The 25,717-nt window shown below is 38.2% G+C and overlaps 1 long non-coding RNA gene across 1 annotated transcript; it reads right to left on the reverse strand.

Annotated features, from left to right (window-relative positions):
• Nucleotides 1-12,507: 12,507 nt before the first annotated feature.
• LOC123459560 lies at nucleotides 12,508-23,988 on the reverse strand. The gene is made up of 3 exons (XR_006636338.1): nucleotides 23,945-23,988; nucleotides 22,519-22,838; nucleotides 12,508-13,285 (listed from the first exon to the last, which is right to left on the reverse strand). It is a non-coding gene; the product is annotated as an uncharacterized LOC123459560 (long non-coding RNA).
• Between the last annotated feature and the right edge of the window lie 1,729 nt (nucleotides 23,989-25,717).

Consider the following 25,717-nt stretch of genomic DNA (forward strand, 5'->3'; position numbering starts at 1 on the left):
CCATTTCTAATAGTTCATTATGTAAGGGAATATGTGGCAGGATATCTAGTTACAATTCAGAGTAAGGGGGAAGATGATGAGCAGGAAGTGGGGTGGGCTATCAATCCTCAAGGGCCTCCTTCAATGACCTACTTCCTCTAGTAAGCTTCCTTGTCCTAATAGTTCCACAACCTTGCCAAACACTGTCACCAACTTGAGACCAAGAGTCCCAACATATGAGTCTATTAAGGACATTTTATATTCCAGTCACAGCAAAGGATTAGTTGCTACCTGAGGTTCATTTGATTTAGTGACTGTGGTTTTCTACCACACTATGGGTTCTCAGAGTATTGTCCCCTGGCTAACACCACTGGCACCCCTGGTAATAAGGGAGCCATGCAGATCCTTACATGGGGACCGTGTACAAGTCTGTACAAATAGTTAACCTCTTCTTGTCGGAAGATTAATCTCCCCATCCTGCTTTCTAGGTCAGCATGGATCTGCTGGGTCAGCATCTCTTGGGATGGAATTGAACCCTCAGTGCTTTCTTGCACCTACAGGTGATTGTAGCAAGCTGGAGGAACACACACTTCACTAGGCTGCCCTGTAGGTCAGGCATCCGTCTGCAGCTCTCTGTGATCATGCTATGTAGGTAGGTGAGAAGACTGGCCAGCTCTCAGTGTAAGGACAGTTGCTCCTGTCCCTAGTGGAGCCACGTGAACTTGGATAAATTTGGTCTTCTTAGGAAATAACACTTTGACAGTTCTCGTTGGGAGATACAACAGCGTCATAGCAAAATCTTATGGAGATTAATATGTGAGAGGCAAAGTAAAATTGGCTACCGATGGTAACGATGTCAGAGGTAAGAAAAGCTGTCACCTGGCCCTACATTTTCAAATTTCTGAAGTGAAAGTTAAGCACTATGTTCTAAATTCAAAATAATTCTTATTGTATTTTCATTCTATGTTATGATTTATTAAAAACAAAAAACCCAATTTCTTGGAGTCTAAGTCTCAATATTTGTTCCAGGATAGGCTTGAACTCATGATCTTCCTTCCTCTGCCAGTGTGGATTTCAGGTAAACACCACCACACCTGGCTTTTTATTTTAAATATTTAAATCATTTTTATTTATTTATTTGAGAGTGACAGACAGAGAGGGAAAGAGGCAGAGAGAGAGAGAGAGGGAATGAATGGGCACGCCAGGGCCTCCAGCCACTGCAAAGGAACTCCAGACGCATGCACCTCCTTGTGCATTTGGCTAACGTGCGTCCTGGGGAATTGAGCCTTGAACTGGGGCCCTTAGGCTTCACAGGCAAGCACTTAACTGCTAAGCCATCTCTCTAGCCTACCTTTAACAATTTTAAGGAGCCTTGATCAATAATTGAATAAGTCACATTTAAAATAAAAAGCCATAGCAGTTAAGCGCTTGCCTGTGAAGCCTAAGGACCCTGGTTCGAGGCTCACTTCTCTAGGACCCACGTTAGCCAGACACACAAGGGGGTGCACACATCTGGAGTTTGTTTGCAGTGGCTGGAAGCCCAGGCACGCCCATTCTCTCTCTCTCTACCTGCCTCTTTCTCTCTCTGTCATTCTCAAATAAATAAATAAAAATGAATAAAATTTTTAAAAAATTGTTAAAGGCTACATTGAGATATGACAAGTAAATGAAGTTATTTCATTAATGTTGAAATTGGCCACCTTTATCCTCTTAGGAAAAGCCCTTGAGTTCTTTGGTGTGTGTGTGGGGGGGTTCTTTGAAAATGCCCTTGCTTTCGACTGAAGCATTTTCTTGTCTTATTGCACATAAAATTCTTCACTGTTTTCATCATTATTTATGTACTGCATGTTTGCTCTCAATAATGACTTTAATTTACTTTTCTGGGATTTTTTTATAAAGCAATTTTACTATAAGTAAGCATATAAGTATAGTTACATTTAAAATTAAAAGGTCTTTTGAGGCGATGTTTTGGAACATACATTTTAAAAGGTGTAAAATATTCACCCCATATAACATAGAATATATATTCCTGGGGTTACATTATAAAGAAACTGCAATGAATTTGGATAGTATCTGTTTGTGCAATTTAACAGTATTTTCAAAAGCAAAAAAAAAAAAAGTGTTAAAATGAAAAAGCCTATAATCTTAGGCATAACAAAATGGGGCTGAATTGAGATTCATGCAAGCATATAAATATGTAATTATGAAAACAATTAAACATCTTGAAAAAGTACTTCTCATATAATTAAGTGTGAGAAAGCACAGCATAAATTTCTATCTATATTATGATTACAATTATAAAATACATATGCCTGTGATAAAGAGATTTCAATACTGAACACAAGTGAATAATTGGTGGTTTAATGGCATAAGGCAATATTTATTCTTTATTTCTGAAAAGTTCTATTATCTTACTTTCATGGCTTTAACAAAATATTACAAAATGACCCTGCAATCAGAATAGTGAAATATATTGATTATGTCCTTGTTATAGTTGTCATTACTTTATTCTGTGTAATCCACAAGTGATATTTAAATTAAAAGGGGGATTAGCCAAGGCTAAGCATGTGTGAAAATGCCATTAGGAATCAGCTACTTTGTTAGCAAATAAATAAACAAAGGGAGGGAGGGAGGGAGAAAGGAAAGAAAGAAGAAAGAGAGGTCATTGACCTTTTCTAGAAACTTCAGTCACTCTTTAGTAGATGCAGCTCAACTCCTTGCTTGAGGGAAGAATGTCCATGCTCTCCAAGACACTTCTATTGCCTATGATGTATGTCTTATCTCATCTGCATTTGTCAAAGACAACCATTGTGAAATTAAGAACTGTCATTGGCTTTAGGTCATTTTGTATTGGCTTACTTCAACTTCATAATAGAAACTGAATGAAATGGAACATGGTTGTATTTTGCACTGAACACTATGAATTATCTATAGGTGGGGATATAAACATGTATATAGAACTCACTAAGGCAATTAATCTTCAAATCCACCATTCTAGGTCACCAATTCTATGCCTCAAAACAAATCATCCTATATCATCAATCAACTATATAAATGTTTATACTATGTCTCAAATAGCTATTTTTAATTTTTATGTATTTAGTTATTAGAGACAGAGAGAAAGAGTGAAATAAAGGAGCATTCCAGGGCCTCTAGGCTCTGCAAATGAACTCCAGACATGTGTACCACCATGTGGATCTGGCTTACATGGGTTCCGGGGAATCAAACCAGGATCCTTATGCTTTGCCAGCAAGCTCCTTAAGTGCAAAGCCATCACTCCAGCCTTCAAGTAATTCTTAATTTTTAGTTCAAAGATAGATTGAGCTAGTGTTAGTAAAATCTGATGACTAACCCTTGGCTTTTTCAGTTGATGCTGCCTGATTAAATTTGTCTAATACCACCTAGTGATGTAAGAGAAAAAGCCTAGATTTGTGACAGAAGAATTGAATGTGAAGTATGTTTGGCTGTTTGTGGATAAAGGCCATATAACCCTGATCGAGTCCTAACTACTTTATTTCTTCCTGTAAACAATGGGCTTCAGAACCTGGAGTACATTACATGCTTGTTTGAGATCATAGTGGGAATATAAAAGAAATTGCATGAAACAGATGGTTATGAAGAAGAGTCACATTTCCTATTGAATTGGGGACTATTGAATTTAAGTTTATCTGTACTGCTTTTCATCCTCCATGGTGTTATTTCAGTTTTTATGTTTGTTAGTTTTAGAATGATACCAATCATATTGGACTTTTTGCAAGTTTGAAGAGGATTCCTAGGAATTCCATGACCATATTATCCACAAGATTCAACAACATACTGACAACTAGCAAAAAAGGAAAACTAAGTGGCACTACTTGTAAGTGAGTTATCCAACTGACATCTCCCACTTGCTTGACAAGATATCTGCCTTCATGGCTAAGACTGACACCCATCTTATACTTGTTATAACTGCTTTCATTGATCAAGCCAGATGACAAATGATTTTATTTGTGCCGCCCTTGCCAAATCTTACTCATAATTCTTTTCCAGGACAGCAGACTACATATATACTTCACTCAGAACTTTCATCCAGTGCTGAAACAATCTACTGATTTACTTTCCTGTCACTTTTAGTTCCTTGAAGGCAAGGACTTTTGTGTTTTCTTTTCTTCAAATATACAGTTCCTGGACACAGCATGTATTCCAGGTGTTTATATGAAGCTGAGAAATGTTTGTGGAAAGACTTCTGAGGAGCTAGTTTATCCAACTGGTTGTTGGAATGAGAAGTGTAGGATATAGAGTAAGAGTGAGGGAAGTAAAAGCCTTAAGTGATGTTTTACTCTAAAGCAATAAATATTTGTTGATGGGGCAGTGTGGTAGGGAGTTTAAGTAAGCATAAAACTGTCTGATCTGCTTCAGTTTGGATCAGAAATGTTCTGCAAATTCTGATATGCTTAGAGCCCAGAACATGGGACTTCTGGGTGTCAGAAACTTTAAAAGGGTAAGAAGGTTTAGTTGAAAGACGTTAGGTTATTAGGAGTGCACCTTTGAATGAGATATTGGAACCCTGTCCACTTTCTGGCTCTTTCTTTGTTTCCTGGTCATCATGAGGGAAACTGCTTTGCTTCACCCTCTGCTACTCACCTGATAATTTTCTTTACTGCAGACCCAAAAGCAGAGGGGAAAAAATTTCTATGGATTAAGACCTATGAAACCTTGAGCCAACATAACTTTTTCTTCCTTGTAAGTTGAATAAAGCAGGTGTTTTGTGACAGTGATGAGAAAGTGACTGGCATACAAGTTCTGAATGATAAAAACATCACAGCACTTGCACATAGGAAATTCAACTAAAATTGTGGCTAGAGGAACAACACCTTCAGTTAAGAATGAAAGAGGCATACAAAAGTGCCATGAAAATCCTGTAGTGCTCTTGCTTCTGTCTTTTAATGTCAGTCATTTTTCTTCAAGCACTGTGGTAGATTTCAAAAGCTAATTTCATAACATTTGGTGTACTTTACCTGGTCTCCCTTATAGAGGTTTTTGGTGAACTTAATACATAATCTGTAGAGAATGTGATATTATTTAGTGAATGGTGTTATTTTAGCAAGGATTTCTTATCAGTCATCCAGATTCCCCTTTCAATAGTTACACATGTTGCAGTAGTTCATATTGATCTAAATCATATTTTGTTGAAACAGGGCTGGAGAGATGGCTTAGCAGTTAAGGTCTTGCCTGTGAAGCCTAGCAACCTGGTTCGAGGCTCAATTACCCAGGACCCACATTAGCCAGATGCACAAGGAGGCGCACATGTCTGGAGTTCATTTGCAGTGGCTGGAGGCCCTGTCGCAACCATTCTCTCTCTCTTTCTCTCTTACTCTCCCTTTCTCTGTCTGTTGCTCTCAAATTAATAAGTAAAATATTATATATCTGATAGAGGATTAATATCTAGGATATACAAAGAACTCAAAAAGTTAAATAATAAGGAATCAAACAAGCCAATCAAAAAATGGGCTATGGAGCTAAATAGAGAGTTCTCAAAGGAAGAAATACGAATGGCATATAAGCATCTAAAAAAATGTTCTACATCACTAGTCATCAGGGAAATGCAGATTAAAACTACATTGAGATTCCATCTCACTCCTGTCAGATTGGCACCATCATGAAAACAAATGATCATAAATGTTGGCGGGGATGTGGAAAAAAAGGAACCCTTCTGCACTGCTGGTGGGAATGCAATCTGGTCCAGCCATTGTGGAAAACAGTGTGGAGGTTCCTAAAGCAGCTAGAGATTGATCTACCATATGACCCAGCTATAGCGCTCCTAGGCATATATCCAAAGGACTCATCTCATTTCCTTAGAAGTACATGCTCAACCATGTTTATTGCTGCTCAATTTATAATAGCTGGGAAATGGAACCAGCCTAGATGTCCCTCAACAGATGAGTGGATAATGAAGATGTGGTACATTTATACAATGGAGTTCTACTCAGCGGTAAAGAAAAATGAAGTTATGAAATTTGCAGAAAAATGGATGGACCTGGAAAGTATTATACTAAGTCAGGTAACCCAGGCCCAGAAAGCCAAGCGCCACATGTTCTCTCTCATATGTGGATCCTAGCTACAGATGACTGGGCTTCTGCGTGAGAATGAAAATACTTAGTAGCAGAGGCCAGTAAGTTGAAAAGGAGACATAAAGGGTGGAGAAAGGAAAGGAGGAGGATACTTAATAGGTTGATATTGTATATATGTAATTACAATGATTGTAATGGGGAGGTAATATGATGGAGAATGGAATTTCAAACGGGAAAGTGTGGGGGTGGGGAGGGAGGGAATTACCATGGGATATATTTTATAATCATGGAAAATGTTAATAAAAATTAAAAAAAAGATAAGTAAAATATTAAAAAATATATTTTGATGAAACAGACATATACTTCAGCAGCCTTTTAAGCAGACATTTTCTAAGCAAAATTCTTTACTATTCCATACTTCTTTTTATCTGTTAATAGATTAGTGTATTCATTCCACATGTTGGGTCATGATATGTAGAGACGTTCATCCTACTCATAACTATGGACTAACTCCAGAATGCACAACCCATATATCTCAAAGGAGGGGCTAGGTGAAAGGGTAGGATATGATGAGCCTAACAATGGTATCAAATTGACTGTATTCACTGAGTACAAAACTAATTAATAAAAAATAAATAAAATAAAATAAAATCCAAAAAATTTAGAAAAATATATTTGGTTAAATTCCAAAGAGAAAACAAGATAAAGAAGCAAAAGAAAAGTGAGGACCATGAATAAATTCCACAAGTATTCATTTCTCAGTGAAGAATATTTAAGTATCTTTTAGTTTCCAGAGAATTCCACATGAATTGTAGAGAACTATGAGATACCTGGATCACCATAGATTACTGTGGCTGCAATCATATTAACTAAATAACTATTGCAGTGGTCAGAGATGATTATAGGCTACAGAAGGAAGTTGTTTCACAAGGGACAGTTCCTCATGTGTTTCAACTCCTTCATCTAGATGATGGCACAAATTGAAATTTATCAATAGAATAAGCAAAATCTTATTGCTAGAATGACTTCAAACCTGAAATAATTTATATTTTAATAATAAGGAAAGAGTAAGTAATCACATAGAAGCCCACACAATTCACTCCAGGTAGAAGGTGCCAGACAGTCTATGAATTATGGCTAAGTTTTCAAAAAGACACCACAGCAACATTTTCCATGCCTACAAAATAAAATCAGCTGTTTTTTTTTTTTCTTTTATCTTTTCTTTTATTTTCTCTCTCTCTGTCTCTCTCTTTTTTTTTTTTTTTTTTTTTTTTTTTAAGCAATGTCTCACTGTAGCTCAGGCTGATCTGGAACTCCCTCTATAGCCCAGGCTAGTCTTTAATTTATAACAATTTATCCTCTGCCTTCAGCCTCCTGAGTGCTGGGGAAAAGGTGTGTGAAACCACTCCTGGCTATTCTTGGGTTTTTAATGTCTAATGTAAAATCATTTAATGACCAAAGAGGAAGAATTCTGTGAATGATGAGTAAATCTTTGTGTATTTTGAATCCCTATGTAGCATCCAGACTTTCATTGAAATCAAGAATAGTAAGACCTTGTCTCATGATTGAGATCTGTGATCTTTATTCTATATACACCTGTGAGACATAAAAACTTGAAATAGAAAGCAAGAATATATAGAGAGTGGAAATAGGCAGATATATCACCAGTAAGTATATCTAAAATTATGTAATTATTAATTTGTGTTAGAATCTGTGCTAGTCAAAAATTTTATTTTTATTTCAAATGCAATCAAAATATTTTAATGTGCAAATCTGAAATATCCTAAATTTTCAAAATTGCCTGCTAGAATAAAGTAAATCAAAATACTATATTAATTAACTACCTAGAGTTAAACATGAAGGATTATTAAAATTTCAACTTGTGTCATTTCCTCTAAAAATTTCTCTGAAAGTGACTTCTCTATATGTAACAATCTTCTCATGTAAACAACGTAGCCTTTTTTTTTTTTTTTTTTTTGCCTAATGATATCAGGAATAGTTTTCCACATTGTGATGTTTTTTCAGTACTATCACTTTTAAATCTCTAAGATATTATACTGAACACACACACCAACATTCACTTAGCTATTCTTCAGATACTCAACTCCTCTAATTTCAGTATCCAAGACCAAAAATAATAATAATAATAATAATAATAATAACCTGAGTAGTTACTACAGAATAATACTTTTATTTTATTTTATTTTATTTTTTTAATACTTTAAGAGAGAGAGAGTATGTGTATATGTGTGTGTGTATTGGTGCACCAGGGCTCTCTAGCCACGAACGAACTCCAGATGTATGCCCCACTTAGTGCATCTGGCTTTTCATGAGTACTGGGGAATCAAACACTTGGGTCCTTCGGGTTTATAGGCAAGTACCTTAACTGCTGAGCCATCTCTCCTGTGTACAACTTTTTAGTGTGTGAGGTGTGTGAAGGGGTGTTATCTGTCATCTGGCTTGGTATTTCTAGGTCATATTGGTTGGCTCAGTGTTGGTGAGTACAATGAATGTGGGGCATGAGAAGATGCTTGTGGTTGGCCATCTAACTTTAAATTGGGAACATTTAGACTCTTCTTCATTGAACACACATAGGGAATACAGGAAAAGGTTCCACCTTTGCTGATGCATTCACTTGCCAATTAGATACATAGCAAGAAAAAAAAACTCAATAAACAAAAATGAATGCTATTCTATAAGTTAATGGGTTAAGTTACAAAAAAGAAGAAATAAACGTGTTCAAGCACATGAAGTTAGAAAGACTATTGTAACTGATAGAATTCCATAAAAGAGGATAAATTAATTGAAGAAAGATAAAGAAGAGGAATAACATGTTAATCATATTGAAATTATTGATCTGTAAAAAGGAAAGAGAGCAAGAGATAAAGGAGACAGGTGTAAATTCTTGCTTGAAGCAAAAAGAAAGGCAAAACAAACGCAAACAATAGTTGTCAAAACTTAAGAAGCTCTCAAATTTGAGTCCACCTTTTTATTTAGTCTTCTTTTTTTAAAATTATTTATTTATTTATTTGAGAGCGACAGACACAGAGAGAAAGACAGATAGAGGGAGAGAGAGAGAATGGGCACGCCAGGGCCTCCAGCCTCTGCAAACGAACTCCAGACGCGTGCGCCCCCTTGTGCATCTGGCTAACGTGGGACCTGGGGAACCTAGCCTCGAACCCGGGTCCTTAGGCTTCACAGGCAAGCGCTTAACCGCTAAGCCATCTCTCCAGCCCCATCATTTTTTTTTTAAATCTCACTGAGCTGAAAGTGAATTTCAAGCAGTCTAGTATAGTTATAATCAGGGTGTTGAAGAAGTTTGGGGCAAATGCTGTTAATATGTAATCACTACAATGCCAGCAATTCCACTACTGTCAAAAACCACAACACCTTAGATCCAATATTCAAAAAACCTAGACATAGGAAATTTGGGATATTTCATTTGAATTAAAGTGAACTAAGCCAGGGCTATGGTTGACTAACTTCTCCCAAAGCCCATGTGTTACATGTTTGGTCCCTAGTTTGGAACACTATCAGAGGTGGGAGCTAGTGGAAGAAAACTTGGTCATCAGGCACATGCCTTTGAAGCAAACGATGGGACTCCAACTCTTTCCTTTCCTTCTTTCTCTTTGTAGCCTGGCACCCAGGGAGTGAGCAGATCTCCTGGCCTACATACTCCTCACATTCCTTCCATGGTGGACTGTGCGAACTACCCCACAAAGCAGTGAGTCTGCCAAATTGGAATCCAAACCTCCAACACTAGGAGTCTAATAAATCTTTACACGTATAATTTGATTTTCTTAGGTGTTTTGTCATAGTGATCTAACATTAATGAGCATAGCCAACAGTACATGTAAAATCATAAAACCTCAAAAGTAAAGAACCATGAATTAAGATAGAAGAATCCTGGAAACAGGTAAGTGAGAAGCCAGCTGGATATCTCAGAAGGAAAGGAGAGGGTATGGGATGGGAGGGGAGAAGAAGAGATGTTAATCTTGAATTATATATACAGTATTGTAAAAAGAAAAATAATAAGGTGAATAAATTCTTGATTTAAGGAAATTATTCCATGTTTTGGGTCCACATCTTCATCTATAAAGGAGGTTATATAATAAGATAGAGATCATTACTGATATAGGAAAATTTGAATGTTGCTTGCCATCCCTACAAAATGACTAGCCAGCCACCCTACACAGAACCATAGTGGGCTGATGAGGGCAAAAGGAATATGAGGAAGTAAATGGCCACAGCCTTTATTGTACATTCTACTAGGAAGACAAGGCAGGGCTGGGCAAGTAGCAGGGCTATCTGAAGCACATCCATCATACTTTGGACATAAAGCTCATCTCTAGTCATCTCGTGCCTGGCCCCAGGTTGATATGGGGTATGGAAGAATACCAGCTAGTTTCAAGAAAATCAGGAGATGACTTTGGTTGCATATGAAAGGCAGACTGAGGTAGACAAGCAGGAGTTCCTATATTTAATTCCTCCATTGTCCATTTATGTGGTACTAGCCTGGAAATAGACCTGAAACTTGGAAGGGTTCCTTGAGGCCTTCCCAGGGAACCAAGGGCTTTGTAAAAATGATATCTTTTCTCAATCTATCTGTCAACCAGATACGATCTGAAGAAACTGAGGACCTCCCTTCCTGCAGGTGTATTACCCTGAGGCCTGGGAGTGGCTGCATCTTGTCCTAAGGAGGCATGGATGCCTTGCTGGGCTTGCAGGATACTATCTCCATGATAAAAGTCTTGATGAGCAGATGGGAATGGAAGGTCACAGGCTCAAGATCTGCCAGAGCCTCTATTTCTCAGAGAGCCTAGGATGCATCCAGCACTTGCATTTAAATGATGAATGACAAAAGACCAGAGTCAGCCTCTTAAGTCAAAAGTGCCTGAGCAACTACTGACTGTCATGGGTGGTTGAGACTCTATGAAGAAAGAAGACAGAGACAAAGGGGGGAAACATGGTGACCTTGGGTTACAGTAAGATTTCTTAGGTATGGTGCCAAAAATATAGCCCCAATGAGAGAAAAAAACGATGCATCATTGAACTTCATTGAATGCACAACTTCAGTTCTGTGACTGGGAAGATGGTTCAGTGGACAAAGTACTTGGTAGTTCTTGATGTGCCAGCACAAATACCTGAGACCAGATCCTCAGTGCCCAGGTAAAGGCCTGAGGCTTTGGTGGGTATCTATAATCCCAGTGTGCTTATGGCAAGAGGGGGGTAGAGACAAAAATTTCCCAGAAGCTTGTGAGTCAGATGGCCTGGCAAACACAAGGGTGAACAGCAAGAATGAGCGACGGTTTCCTCTGACCTCCACAATTAATGTGGACACACACACACACACACACACACACACACACACACATGCACATACATACCAGACCTAAAACTTAAGTTCTTCAAAAAGCAGTACAAGGAACAACAAAGATAAACCAGTCTTGGAGGAAAACTTGTTAGGCAAAGACTGTGCACCTATCAGTATGGGATTGCACTCATATGTTTTGGTATATCCAGAAAATGAATTAGTATTGAACAACAACAAAAAGAACGAACTACTGCTAGATAGATGCAATGGCATAGATGAATATTAAAATCATTGTTTTGAGTGAAAAGACTTAAAAATGAGGGTCTGCTTGCAGTGATTATATTAATTTAAACATGGAAAAACTCAACCTAACTTAAACTGACAATAAGCAACTCTGTGCTTGCTTGATGATAAGGAATGGGCATTCAAAAGTAAAAGCAAACCATTGAGGATACTGGAAATATTTGCTACCTTGTTATGGTGATGATTATATGGGTGTATATGTATATCAAATTGCATCAAGATGTGCATGTTAAACTTTAATCAACCTGTATTCATGTACGTGTATATGCTTGTGGTGTGTGCATGTGTGGATATACACATGGACACACTTGTATGCAGGTATCTGTGCATGTGTGTATGCATGTGAACCACAGGCTGAGGTCAAGTATCGGCCTTAATCTCTCTGTACTTTATTTACTGAGGCAGAGTCTCTCATTTGAATCTAGAGCTTGCCAGTTTGGTTAATCTAAGTGGCCAACTTGCCCCGAGGTTCCCCTGTTTCTGCCCCCTGAGTGCTGGGATTACAGGCAGACCACCATGCCCACCTGGCATTTAGATACATTTACATGGTAATAGATATCTGAACTCCAGTTCTCACACTTGCATTGCAAGCTCTTTATCCATGCAGCCATCTCCCCAACCCAATTAAACAGTTTTAAATACTATAATAAAATAGATGCATGGAGCAATACTGTACTGGTGACATGGTAGCATAAAAAAAAAGCTGATAAATTGCCGGGCGTGGTGGCGCACGCCTTTAATTCCAGCACTCGGGAGGCAGAGGTAGGAGGATGGCTGTGAGTTGGAGGCCACCCTGAGACTACATGGTGAATTCCAGGTCAGTCTGAGCTAGAGTGAGACCTTACCTCGGGGGGGGGGAAAAAAAAGCTGATAAGTCACTTCCAATCAGAGTTGGAAGGGAAATGGTAAGGGAAAGGGGAGAGAAGAGAGAGAATTATCGACTGAGTATTTTAAGTCAGGAAAGAATTGTGTTGCTTAGATAAACAGATAAGTACATAGAGGATCGAGCTAGATTGGTGATAGATAAGTTTAGATACATTATAGATAATAGACTGAAAGATAGAAAACTGTACACTTAAAACAATTGTGCCTTTTTTCTTTATGATAGCTCATCAACTATCACAATTAATTTTATGGAACAGGAGGACCCCCACTCTACAGAGTGGGCAAAGCCAAGGTCGAGGGATCAAGGTCCTGTCTGTGGATGAAAGACTCCAGGGAAGACTGCTCACTCCATTATTTCTTCAGGCTGTAATACAATTGCACAGGGCTGAGAGGGAATCCCTCCTCTCCCACCCCTTGTGTCCAGAGCTTTGTCACTCTCAACAGACACTTAATGGCAGCCCCATATTTCTCACTTAACCCCTGTACAGACTTAACCATGGTGACCAGGATCGTAACATGAATTGGTTGAAAGTTCAGAATGTTCTCAGCACATGATACAGCAACTCTGCAGGGAGATTTCAGTTCATTTTGTGGCGCTTTGGCTGCGCTAACAAGATATACAATAGCCCTGAACTACTCATCGGATGATTTCCGGGAACAAAGCACTTTGCAGATCTATTAGGAAGCCATAGGTCAATGCCTCATACATCTGCAGCTGAGCCTTCAGTCTTGTTGTTCCCATTCTGGTCAAGCTCTAAGGAAAAGAATGAGACATTTTTTAGTTTAGGGAAGAAGTGGGAAGAAATAGTTACAAAATTTCATAATGGAAAATGGGGTTCAGCTTATTAAACCCTTAGAATACTTGTCACTGAATATCACCCTTGCTTTTGAAAAGTAAGACTGGCCTGAGGAGATGGCTTAGCAGTTAAAGAGCTTGTCGATGAAGCCTAAGGACCAAGGTTTGATTCCCCAGAACCCAGGTAAGCTAATGTGTAATGTGGTACATGCATCTGGAGTTTGTTTGCAGTGGCTAGAGGCCTTGGAGCACTCATTCTTGTCTGTCTCTGTCTCTGTCTCTGTCTCTCTCTCTGTCTCTGTCTCTCTCTCTCTTTCTCCCTCATTCCCTCTCCCTCTATCTCTCTCAAATAAATAAATAAGATCCTGTTTAAAAGAGGAAAAGCAAGACTAAAACTAAGATAATTACATGGTGTTTTTTTTTTTTTTACTGAAGTCAAATATTAAATAAGCATAAAAGCAAAAAAAAAAAAAAAAAAAAAAAGTAGAGCAGAGAGAAAATTCCTGTGCTAGTCTGCTTTCTTTTGCTGTGACTAACTCCCTTGAAGGGGGAATGTTTTATCTCACAGTTTGGGAGGTGCTGGTCCATAGTCAGTTGGCTTCATAGTCTTTCATTTGTGGTAATGAATGGTGGAATCAACTGTACTTCTCCTGATTGCCAGAAAGCAAAGAAGGAGAGATGGGAGTGGGGCTCTCCAATCTCCTCCAAGGTCATACCTCAAATGACTTCACTTTCTTCCACTAAGCTTTGCTTCCTAAAGATGACCCCATCCCAGCAGATCTAATATGCTGGTGACCAAGCCCTTACCAGATGGGCCTTGGGGAGACATTCTAGTTATATCTTTATAGTCTCCAAAAATGTAAAGTACCCAATATTAATTATCCCTAGGAAAAGAAAGAAGGGCAAAAATATGAGTTGCATACATTTACTTTAGGTGTAAAGAATGTCTTTAGCCATAAGAATTATTTGAAATTCCAGAGCTATTATTTTGGTTTTCCCCACCCCTTTTCCTTTGCCTGAGTCTTTATGTATACTTAAAATAATAAACTGGTAAGCTAATACATAATTCTGGCTTCTCTAGATGTACAACAATGATTAAGATTGTATTTGACAATTAACCAGCAAGAAATCATATATAATATTACAATGTTGCAAATTTTACCCTACCACCATTAAGACTGTTAAATTGTCAAATTAAAAGTCTGACAGGAAAAGTTATTTCTTTCTATTTAAAAGAAATGTGGAGATTTGGTGTCATTCTCACAATTTAAATGTGGGACAGGGTGAGGTTGAGCAAGTGCTTTCACATATAAACATCATATCTACTCATCCATTTCAAAGTTTCAGAACTAAGTATTTGTACAGGTAACTAAGGCAGTTCCTTCTGATTTATCAGTAAGTCTTCAAATTCACTTTTACCTCAAACTTTGCCACCACAAAAAAGACATGTTTCTCAGGAATCTCAGGAAATTCTGTGACAGCATTAAAATCTGCAAATACATCCCAAAAGTACTAGATTTTATTATGTTAAAGAACACAAAATGCTACCATTATCTAGGACTCCATCTAAATTCTCTCAAATATTTTATTTTACTCATTACCTTGTGATGTTAGTATAATCATTCCCAAAGTTTCAAAATATATATTTGCTCATAAATGGTTGTGCTAATAAGATAAGTTCTTTAATTCAGGATTTCACCTATTATTTTATGGTAACTGATAGGCACTCTGAATGCCTTACTGTATTCTTTGTACACGGGCATGGACAAGATGAGTACACATGCCAGTGCTCCATAGCTAGCTGGTGCTGGGACAATAGCATGGACTCAGATACGGTGTTTTTCACAATCTGCATTCCTAATCACTGTCCTGCATTTCACCAATAATCTCTCCTGGCTTTCTGAGATTCAAGGAAGCCTTATATGCCCATCCTGTGTGGAACAATAATTTTATGGATAAAATATCCTTACTGAAAATCAAAACTGGAGATGGCATGGTGGCGCACCCCTTTAATCCCAGCACTTGGGAGGCAGAGGTAGGAGGATCACCATGAATTCAAGGCCACCCTGAGACTACATAGAGAATTCCAGGTCAACCTGTGCTAGAGCAAGACCCTACCTTGAAAAACAGAACATCAACCACAACAACTAAAAAAAAAAAAAAAAAAAAAAAAAAAAAATCAAAAATGGCTCAAGAATTTGTTTCACCATGAAATATACTAGTATACTGAATCTATCTGAGCTTTGAACAATATAGTCATTTTTCCAATTTTCATTTCTGGGTAAACATAATATGAACTGGGAGTAGCAGTAGTGACATATCATGGTTTTATGAAATACTTTTTATTTCTTATAAACAAGGTAAAATGAACGATAATTATGTTACTTATGTTTCCACTTGGGTCTCATGATTCAGTAGAATATTAAACAAAACAAATTTAAATATAACTATTGATGAAGCTAGCAGAGATGAGTACAATAACAAAGTTAGAAGGTGTCTCTTGATGAGTTGACCTTTTCAGTAAAGATAGAGCTGTCAGATCAGTAAGATTGCTCCGGTCTCCTGGTCTTACCTTTACTTTACACACATGATATCCTATCTTTGGCAGAATGTTACTGATGAGCAATTCGATGTGTGTGGTTCAATGACTCCTAAAGCTGTTTACTTAAAGTTACAATGCTTTCTACTGTGCATTATACATGAAGATCTGAAATGAATGTAGTACCATTGCATTTAATTGGAAGATTTAGTCAGGCAGGCCAGAAAATCCCCTAACCAGAAATAGCGACATGTGGGCTGGTATTTTAGCCACTAGTAATTGCTTAATGGTACTGAGAATCCCGGTGAAAAGAACATGAGATATTCTTACTATTAGTATAAACCAAATTCAAAGCTTTGGTTTGCTTGCTTGAGTATTATGTGCATTTATGAGATTAGATTAATAATAGCCCAAATGAGTTCTGTTATAGCAGGTACAATCATAATGTCTGGTGGCTTTAACCATATTATTTTAGCAAGTCCCTGATATTAAATGAACCTTATTATTACAATCTAAGTGACTTTGAATGAGTTCAAACCCATAACAAAATGTCTACGTCTTCCCTTCTATTTCCTCCATATTTTATCATGATCCTATATAACACTACCCTATACTCACAACTTTGAAATTTTTCCCTGTCTTCACTGTAGAATTCTGGGATAGTGCAGGCTCCTTTCACAGACACACTTTGCCATCCATGTCAACAGCTAGTGAACTACTTGAACAACGCTCGGGTTTTGGATTCCTGGTGGAGACTATAGAGTAGCTATTAGGCATGTAAGATCACAGACCCTCGATTCTGTTGTTTTTACAAACACAATATTAATATTTTCTCTTTGATAATGAAAAATCTTAGTGTCTACAAAGCCCTTGAAACCAAATTATAATCCATCAGATTACCTAAATAAAGCAATTACCTTCAGTTTTTGTTGTTACCTGCTTAATCACCACCCTCTCCTTTCTCATCTATCTTTACCTGTCAAGAATGTATAATAAGGGTGCCCAGGGCTTAAGCCCAGGCATCGGCTTTGAATGTTTTCCTCATGCCCTGATTTCTAGGACTAGTCTGCACAACACTGAGTCATATCTAGTGCTGTTCATACCATCACCATCATTGCCATTCTCATGTGCATGGTGCTCACTGGACTTCAGATGGCACAGCAGTCTCTTGATATGTCTACACATTTCCACAGTGGATTTTCACACCCATCGTTCTTGTGTGTATGTGGTTCCAAGTCCAAACTTCTTTAAGCCAAGCAAACAGGAACTCATATTATAGGCCTTCAAGCTTACTTTCACTTTTTCAAATTAGTATGTTTGATGTATGTGTGTGCATAGTCCTGATTTGCAGGGGCACACACTTGCTTAGGTATCCACTGATGCTGATGGAAGCACATGGAGGCTAGAGGGGTGTTGTTCTGCACAAACACTGCCCACCTGTTTGGCTGTTTTTTCTTGGAGACAGTGTCTCTCAGTGATCCAGAGGTTACCAATTTGGCTAGATTGACTGACCAGTGAGTTCCAGGGGTCCTCCTCCACCTCCCTGGCACTGGAATTAAAAGTGCATGCCATTGTGCCTGACATTGGTATGTGGGTGATGGGGAACAAACTCAGGTTCTCATGCTTGTGAGGCAACTGCTTTACCTGCTTACTGAGCTGTCTCCCTCGTCTTCTCAAATAAATTTCAGAACTAGGTCTTCCACTTGTAATATATAAGTAGGAAACAAAGCGTTCTCCATGAGTCATTGTTGAAAGGTCATAGGGGACTGAATAGGGCCAAACGTGGTATCCATGACTACCTTGTCACATTCCATCTACCACATATTCATCTTCATCTCAATTATTTCCCTTCTCTTAAATGGACCAAGCTCATTAGTAAGGTAACATATACATCAGATGCCTATTCGGTAAAGAAGCCTGCAGTACATGGAAAATTATTGTCCAACAACCATGAATTACTCTCAAAAGTAATACTACACGACTGAATCATGTACAGTATGGTTTCAAGGATCACTTGTCACCACAGGGAAATACCCGTGATGAAACATTTCAGAGCTGAGAGAATTGCACCAGTCATATTAATATGAGTCTCCCCTGAAAGTTTTAGCACTTAACCTACATTCTGCTGTAAATATTCATGCAAGGACTAGATAGAAAACTGTTCAAAGCATGTTTTTTGTTTAACTTAGCTGCAACTTTTCTAAATTTGATAAATGAAAACTGAATTAGTTTACTAATCAGAAAATATTATTTCAAAAACTGAAATATTAATTCAAGCCCAAACATGACTAGCCATCTCATTCATAACTTGTCATAGCAATTTTGCAGGCACCTTTAAAGGATCATTAATCACAACTTGTTATTATCATTTGTACACTTCAGTAGCATTCCTACCTTTTACTAAAATGGGAGTTTCTTAGGGAACAAGGTGAGTTTGTGTTTTAACACAATGCTGGGCACAATAAGCCTTCATAGAACATCACTGATGGGAAGGAACTACCTCAGGTTGTTGTGATAGGAAAAGACTGTGTCCCCTAATGTTCTGCAAAGACTATCTAAGCACATAGGTGATATGGAAGAAAGCATCCTTTTTAGAAAAATCTGATTTTGATTGTTTGTGGAGAGAGCTATAAAGATGAAACTGATTATGTTGCATGTCCCCAAAAGTTAACTGATCTTAGAGATGAGGCTGAAAGTCTTTTATAATGTGAAAGAAGGAACAGGTTGACTTTAAAAAGTCAGAACATCCAATGTTAAAGACAGAAGCCTCCCTTCTAATGAGGGCTGATTGACCCCCAAATGTAAGTTGCAAATATCATATCCTAATATTTCTACACTTCCACATATGCAATAGAGTATATATCCCATATGGATGTTTATAGATGTGGACCTATATTCACAAACAATAAGTTGTACCTAAATGATATGGGTAAATCTGTATTCATCCCAAATTAAAAAAAAAAAAGTACACAAACACACACATACATCCACACATATTTTGGCAAAATTGTGGGGTTGTTTTGTGTGTGTGTATGTGTGTGTGTGTGTGTGTGTGTGTATAAGCTATCAAGAGATATCAAAGAATCTATTCAGTGGAATTTATCATAATTTGTTTTCATTATTCCTAGAATTTTGTTCATGATAAGTAAGCATTCTATCATTGAGCCACACACCCCACTAAATAGTCCAGGTTGGCTTCAAGTTCATGATTCCCCTACCTTAATGTTTCAAGTGTTAGAATTAAAGGTGTGTACCACGAAGAGCTGAGGTGCTCATCATTACTGCTACCCTCTTGACATATGCTTTATTTTTTATAATTTTATTTATTTATTTATTTGAGAGCGACAGACAAAGAGGCAGAGAGAGAGAGAATGAATGGGCGCACCAGGGCTTCCAGCCACGGCAAACGAACTCCAGACACGTGCGCCCCCTTATGCACCTGGCTAATGTGGATCTTCGGAATTGAGCCTCAAACTGGGGTCCTTAGGCTTCACAGGCAAGCCCTATGCCATCTTTCCAGCCCTTGACATATACTTTATTACCAAAAATATTTTAAGGTATTTTAACAAAACCATATATAATATACATATATGTTATTAATGGAAGGAATATATGTTTGTAGGTGTAAATTGTAAAACTTCTAACAAAATATTTATTTTAAATATAGAAGCATATCACTAACTTACTCTACAGAAAGTTTGGAGTGTGTGGCTATCTGTCCCCTCAGGCCTTTGCTCTGAGAAGAAATTCATCTTGGTGTTTATTTGGTCAGAGAAGTGAAAAATTGTAATTTGCTATTATCTTTATTTCAACTTTTAAAAATTATGAGCAAAACTAAATATATTTATTGACCATTTTTTATTTAGGTCTTTGAAAACTGCTAGTGTCCTATTGGTATTGATTTGTATGAATTTTTTTAATTAATTAATTAATTTATTTATTTGAGAGCGACAGACACAGAGAGAAAGACAGATAGAGGGAGAGAGAGTGAATGGGCGTGCCAGGGCTTCCAGCCTCTGCAACGAACTCCAGACGTGTGTGCCCCCTTGTGTATCTGGCTAATGTGGCCTGAAGAACTGAGCCTCGAACCGGGGTCCTTAGGCTTCACAGGCAAGCGCTTGACCACTAAGCTATCTCTCCAGCCCAATTTGTATGAATTTTTAATAGCTAAAGTAAATGGACCCTTGTCAAATTTTGAACTAATTTTTCCTTCAGTTAATTTTATTTTAGGACTTCTGAACATGATGAGTACTTGTGGAGGTGCTGGTGGTTTTTATCTACAATATTTTTAATCAAATGTTTATAGATTGCTCTTATAGTATGTGAATTTCATGTTTGTTAGGAGGTCTTCCCATTCCAAAATGATAAACTGATTTACCTACTTTTTCTTCTGTCTTTTCTTCCCACATCTAGATTTCTTGATTGTTCTTCCATATAATTGCTGACTCCACCCTCCCTGCCCACAAAGTTTCCTAGGGCTGCTCCTCAGAATACCACTTGAAAAATGGGTTTTCTGCAACCCATGGACAAGGGGTGGGTTTGTACACAGCTTGTATGGCTCTCCTGGGATGTGCCCTTTCTTGCTTGTTGTTTGATGTCAAGGTTGGCTTCCTGGGAATGTAACTTAGTTAAGTTAAACGTACAGTATAAAGCCCCTAGATGCTTTTGCATAGGGGTATCATAGATGTTCACTTCACCATCTCTTCATTTTTTGTTCCTCACTAATACAAGAGGCAAATGACTTAGCTTTCTTCTTTGTGCAGAGGGCTGGAGGTAACCCCACAGATGCATTGAGACTAGCTTTCTATCCTCTTCCAAGACTGGATTCCAGTGAGAGCCCAGCAGCTACTTCTGCCACCTGTACTTAGAGTGTGGGTGATGGGAAGCTTTAGGCCACCAGCCTTTCCATAGTTGGAACCCTGCTGCTGTGATTTTCATCATTGCTTGTTTGTTTTCACTATTCTCATGCACTGACATTGGAGGGTGGGAGTGGGAAGCATTTGTGATCTGGCTTTACTCCCCTATCTTAAATAACAGGAAGTTCAAAGTATCGTAATCATTTTTAAATCATCCTCTGCCATGGGAAAATGGCTAAAATAAATAGCCCACAGCAATCACTTCTGTAAAGAAAAGTATGTCTCTTGAGGAAAAAAGAATATTACAATCCAACTAAACTTTCAAAAGAAAATTTATATCCATGGTATTAATGAATCATAGTAACTTAGGAAAACCATTTCTTAATTGAATCTTCTTTGGAAGTAACAGTTCTTATCAACTTCTTCAAAGGCACTCAAGTTGAAAGGATATAACTTAATCCTTTGGGCTCCTGCTTCCTATCACTATAGAATCTTACAGAAACAACATAAAAGTTATGAATCTAGGATACTAATAAAACAATGGAATATGTGGATCTTCCCCCTGTGGTAATTCAGAAGCTCTTCTGTGAGCACTAAATACATTTTACCATAAAATAGAGGAAATTAATAATTCTATGAATAATTTAGATCCTTATTTTATCATGAAATTTCAGTATGAAGTCAGGTTTTAGGTATTTGTGAATAGACTTTAAAGACATACTAAACTAATGCATTGGTCTCTGAATTCTTTGACCACACAGAATATGCAAGCCTTAATATTCTCATAACAAAGTCAGATTCAAATACTCAACACTGGAAATCAATGTCTATCAATCTTGGATTGATTTCTGTTCACATTTAGGACAGTAACATGGGTACAAAGCAAATGCTCTGATGTGGTATTCTCTCTCTCTTTATTTTGTTGAAATAGACATATGAATCTGGGTTCAACATTTGGGCCATGACTCTATATGAGCTTTGTGTATCTCACTCACACAAGGCCTATGGAGGATGCCCTCCAGGACAAATTTTCTCCTGTACCTTCAAAGATGAAAGGCTCCTACAGAAAGGATGAAATTTGCCTCCAGCTTTCAAAATGTGATATCCAAGTTCATTACTTGTGCTCCTTTTCAGTCAACTGGAGTCAAATCCTCCAAGCAGAATCACTGCCTGAGACCTTGTCTGCCATTTAGAAAATAACTTCCCAAACCACAGAGGGTTCATTTGGAACACACCTCTCTATCCATGAAGTGTGTGTGTGTGTTTGTGTTTTTTTTTCCTCTCTCTCTCTGAAGGACCTATACCAGTGATAAGCAGGGCAATATCTTGCCAGACACTCATCTTTTTGCTGTCAAAAACAAAAAACAAAACAACAACAACAAAAAAGCATATATATATATATATATATATATATATATATATATATATATATATACATATATATATATATATTTTTTTTTTTTCTATCTTCCATATAAGGTTCTAAACTGCAGCCTTGGGCCTGTGGGCTCCTCAGAAGTTCCTTGATTGTGCAATGTACTACCACAGAATGTCATATCAGAGCCCTGCTACAGTCACATCCAATAACTAATCTGGCATGGAGAAAAGTTAACTGAATTAGTGGCCAATTGGGACACTTTGTGACCTACTCTCTAGGAACCAAGTCCCCTGAACTTTTCCTTTCTGCTTTGCCTTCATCCTTTAATAGGGACCGAATCCCCATTAACAATTGAACAGCCACAATAAGCGCCATCAGGAAGAGGAAATTCAATTTTCGTGGGGGATGACAGCCTTACCTTTTCGCGCTTAATTGGCCGTATTGTCTCCAAAAGTTAATTGGTTACTTAGTCCAGGTAGTTAGTAAAATGTTTAGCTGCGTCAAAAAGCTCCGGCTCCCACTGTTAATGGGGCATGAAATGGAATGTTTGATACTGCAAATAAAATCAGTGATATTCAAGGATGTTATGGTAGGTAATGCGTTGAAACTGCCATTTAATGGGTCCTGGAAGATTAGGGTAGTGTCAGCCGGAACCGCCCGGTCTCTTTTCTGACATTGTTAGTTGCCTCTTCATTTACTTAACGGCTGTCTGCACTGATTACATAGGCATAAAACTCCCTACAAAAAAACAACAGAGACACGCTCTATTAGCAGTCCAATTAGAACTATTTGCATATTACAGTTCATTTCTGCTTAAGTGAATCCCTAATACAACTTTAGGAAAAAATTCTATTGTGTCATTTGAAAGAAAGAGAAAAGAAAAGCTTTAAAGGTGATCTCTTTGCCTTCCTTCTTTGCTCTTTCATCATTTTCCTCTTCTTGTTCCCTCTCCCTCCTCTTCCTCTTCCTCTTCAGACTAACTCTCACTCTTGCCTTCATACTTGGTCTCTCTCTCTCTCTCTCTCTCCCATCTCAAATCTTGTTTGCTGATTAAATTAAAACTTTAAACTTCAAAGGGGTTTTTCTTTGGGATTTTAAACTGGAGGACATGCTTGATGCATTAGTCTTTCTCTAGAAATATAGTCTTCACTGCTGTTATAGCTGTTCCCAGTTTGTTTGTGACCAGCTTTACTTTGAAATTTTAAGCAAAGCAGCTGATGTCTATACCCATATCTCTGGTAAAGCAGAACTCCTTTGGACACCGTGTTGCTTGCCTGCACTGCACATTTATGGAGAGTAGGAAAGCAGGTTGTAGTGTCTGCCTCAGTGTCTGAAGGTGTGAAGTATGAACATCTGGGGGAAGTTAGCTACAAAGAATGTGTGAACCCAGTTACCTCACACACACACAACAGTGGGATTAATAGCTTAAATCAAGCCTGAAGGAAGACCTCAGTTTACCAGACATTGATTTGAGTTTCTAATTCTGTGTCCATGGAAGTGGCATTGCATCATGGCTACTGACAAAAGCAGTGAGATTGTTCACTTTTACTATTATTCTTATTCACAGTGTAGATCACATAGAAAGCAAAGATCCCCTTGCTGAAGCTGGAAAGGAGTCCTTTGCAATTCCATGTAAAGTGAACCCAAATTATATATGAGAAGTAATCAGTCTTAGTTCATGCTTCAAGAATGGACAGTTTTAAGACAGCAAGTACAGGTGCCAACAGATGTTTCCAAGTTGCTTCATAGACTTTTGCATTATCCCTGAATTTCCCTCAGTTCTGGGCATATAAGGGACATGGAGAGATTATTGAATGAATTCCTATATGGATAAGAAGACTTACTCTAAAGGAGAAATTTCCTGATTGTCTTGTGTGCCTGTCAGGTCCTGTGGGTGGGAAAAGAGGGAAGGATAATGGTGAGCATCATAGAGAAATCCAGTGATTGGCACAGAAGGTGTTAATGGATGACAACGGAATAAAGAGGCCAACTTAATTCTGGACTCACACAGAATCTCACACCTATCATGACTTCCAAAAAGCAATGATCTCTTTTTAATCTAATATCCAGCAATTTTACTTGGTGCTAGGAACAAAATCTTTCAAGTAAACAAGTTCAAAGGGCACAGGACTGGAAACCACTCTTATATATCTGGCCTGGATAGCAGAGGAAGAAAACTGAGGGAAAGGACATTTTCACTTGGAAAACATTTATAATGTGACCCTCATGGGACTATCATGTCTTCCTTTAGGTAAAACCCTGGTAGACTCCAACCGAGGAACAATAAAACCTCCCACATCTAATACTTGATTTGTCTTCCCTTCTAAGGTAGCCTATGAAAAATGGGGGTGGATTGCAGACATTTGCAGCCATTTCATAGGTACTCACAATATTCAACTCTGAGAGCCCAGGGACACCTTGATGTCCATATACCTTCACAAATCCTAAGTGAGGTTTTTGAAATATCATGCTGTTTCCTGCCTTTACTTGCCAGTCAGTCTCCCCACCTCTGTGATTGGCCAGATTTGCCAATCAGTCGAGGAGTTCAGGTGTCGACCATAGAAAATAAGGGACTAGGGAAAGGGATTATTAAAGGTGACAGAATAACTATTTGAGAAACATGAACAATTCTTCACTGGCTCTTTTTTTTTCCTTTTCATGTCTAATCCATTATTTGAGTGTAACATGCACACAATTGTAAGGAAAAGCACGGAGGAAAGACAGCAACAACAATCACAGCCTTACCACCTCAAAGCAGTGTAAACAGACTGAGCAAGAAGAAAAGCCCATCAGAGGCAAGGTAAAACCCTCTATCTGTCATTTTCAATTCTTTTCACCACATGAGTGGAGATGCAGTGTGAAGCGTGTTGGCTCTGTCTGTCTCATGTACAGTTTGGAGGCCCCAATGGGTCCTTTGTGCCCTGCCTCCCACTTTTATCCAGCTCTCATTAACACCATTGCCAGATGAGCACTGTTGGAGGCAGAGGCTGACACACAGTCCCATTTCCTTGGCACAGTGGCACTTCCAGGGGTGGCAAGACAGTGCCAGAGATGGTGAGCAAGACTGCCTCGAGACATACACTTTTTCCCCAGGAAGCAGTGTTTGCACCCTGCTAGGAAAAGCACTGCCTGCTAGTAAAATGGACTAAATCAGTAAACAGTGATTAACGCTCTGGCTTCGCTATTGCCACAGCAGACACATGGCTTCACCTACACACACACACACACACACACACACACACGCACCATACCCCTACCTCATGGGGGAAAATAAATGCAGTATAGCTAAAGTTGGCAGAAAGGGAAAGTTGGATGGGGATTTATAAAGGCAAAGAAAACATGTTCATTGAAAGTGAGATCTCCTGCTCTCCTGAAAAATAAAATGAATATTTCAGGATATTCAATTCCCTTTACCTCTTTGGTTTTGTTTTCTGGGTGTACAATGAGAATTGCCTTTCTAAATAAAACATCAAGCAATGAATGTAAGCAGTAGTTTCTCCAATTCAACATCCACTTCATATTTGTCAGACTTAGTAATGTGCATTGCATAATCTAAGTCACTGGAAGAGGTGTGGTAAATCAGAAAGAGCGTCACACGCCATGGCATATGCTGCTCA

Source organism: Jaculus jaculus, chromosome 3 (assembly GCF_020740685.1).
Source record: "Jaculus jaculus isolate mJacJac1 chromosome 3, mJacJac1.mat.Y.cur, whole genome shotgun sequence".
NCBI lineage: Eukaryota > Metazoa > Chordata > Mammalia > Rodentia > Dipodidae > Jaculus > Jaculus jaculus.